The following is a 1,661-nucleotide window of genomic DNA, read 5'->3' as shown; positions in this document are numbered from 1 at the left end:
GGCGGGGCGCCGGGCAGCCGCGGAGCGCGCCCGCCGCTCTAGTTAAGAAGGGCGGGACGCGGCTGTCAGCGCGGCCGCAGTAATGAGTCGGCCAGCCACCGCGGCGCTGGCGGCGCGCCAACAGCCAACCGTAATTAGTCTCTCCGCATAGCGCCAATATTCCGCCTCTCGTTACAGACGCTAAGTGCCAATTGCCCCGCTCTCAATCTTCAGGAGTGTCAAAAAGTACGCGCCAAGATGAAACGACAACGGCAGTAACACTGCGTTGCCTTGTAAGAAAACAGGGTGACGGCAAGAACAGTATTTCTTTAAAAGAGAAGTATTTTAACAGTTAAGATAAATGTAATTGTTAGAAACTATTTTCGGAAAGTATTTCCCTGGAACGTAGCTAAGGAGGAGAAACATAAACAAAGAACAGTGAGGAAGGAAATTGGAGACCCACCGGGATAGCCGCACTTTGTAGCACGCCGGTGCCGAGATTCGTCGGGGGAGGGGGAGTGCACCATCCCCCGATCCAGTACACCCGGCAGATCCACGATGACAGCTAGGGTGCTGGCCAGGTTGGTTGTGGCTTTAAGGGGCTCCGGAAAGCCCTATACTTCCAATGTTAAAATAACGCTTATAAATTACATCTTTCCTCACAAAGTATTTGAGGTAGGAAGTTGAACTTTTTACAGATTATTTATTGGAATATGGGCTACAACTTAACACAGGGATTTTACAAAATTTTAGTTTAGTTATTAAAGATAATTTTTTTGCAATTGTAATGAAAATTCACAACATTTTTTTGCAATTTTTTATTTATATATTCAAAAATATACAGTTTTTTGGAAAAAGGCTGTGTTAAATTATGCGGAAGGTACTGTGTAACATTTACTGAAAGTTTGAAACAAATATGTTTGGAAGATCCTTAGAAAACATGTAATTAGTATGAGAAAATAAAAGTTTTGGAAATCGAGCGACAAAGATTGGATTAACTTCCAGAATGAGATTTTCACTCTGCAGCGGAGTGTGCGCTGATATGAAACTTCCTGGCGGATTAAAACTGTGTGCCCGACCGAGAATCGAACTCGGGACCTTTGCCTTTCGCGGGCAAGTGCTCTACCAACTGAGCTACCGAAGCACGACTCACGCCCGGTCTCACAGCTTTACTTCTGCCAGTATCTCGTCTCCTACCTTCCAAACTTTACAGAAGCTCTCCTGCGAACCTTGCAGAACTAGCACTCCTGAAAGAAAGGATATTGCGGAGACATGGCTTAGCCACAGCCTGGGGGATGTTTCCAGAATGAGATTTTCACTCTGCAGCGGAGTGTGCGCTGATATGAAACTTCCTGGCGGATTAAAACTGTGTGCCCGACCGAGAATCGAACTCGGGACCTTTGCCTTTCGCGGGCAAGTGCTCTACCAACTGAGCAACCGAAGCACGACTCACGCCCGGTCTCACAGCTTTACTTCTGCCAGTATCTCGTCTCCTACCTTCCAAACTTTACAGAAGCTCTCCTGCGAACCTTGCAGAACTAGCACTCCTGAAAGGAAGGATATTGCGGAGACATGGCTTAGCCACAGCCTGGGGGATGTTTCCAGAATGAGATTTTCACTCTGCAGCGGAGTGTGCGCTGATATGAAACTTCCTGGCGGATTAAAACTGTGTGCCCGACCGA

General features: G+C 47.1%; 1 non-coding gene across 1 annotated transcript; it reads right to left on the bottom strand.

Annotated features, from left to right (window-relative positions):
- Positions 1–1,049: 1,049 nt before the first annotated feature.
- On the bottom strand, positions 1,050–1,124 carry Trnas-cga (transfer RNA serine (anticodon CGA)). The gene has a single exon. It is a non-coding gene; the product is annotated as a tRNA-Ser (tRNA).
- Positions 1,125–1,661: the final 537 nt, after the last annotated feature.

Source organism: Schistocerca cancellata, chromosome 2 (genome assembly GCF_023864275.1).
Source record: "Schistocerca cancellata isolate TAMUIC-IGC-003103 chromosome 2, iqSchCanc2.1, whole genome shotgun sequence".
NCBI classification, from domain to species: Eukaryota; Metazoa; Arthropoda; class Insecta; order Orthoptera; family Acrididae; genus Schistocerca; species Schistocerca cancellata.
This window is presented reverse-complemented; position numbering and strand designations above follow the sequence as displayed.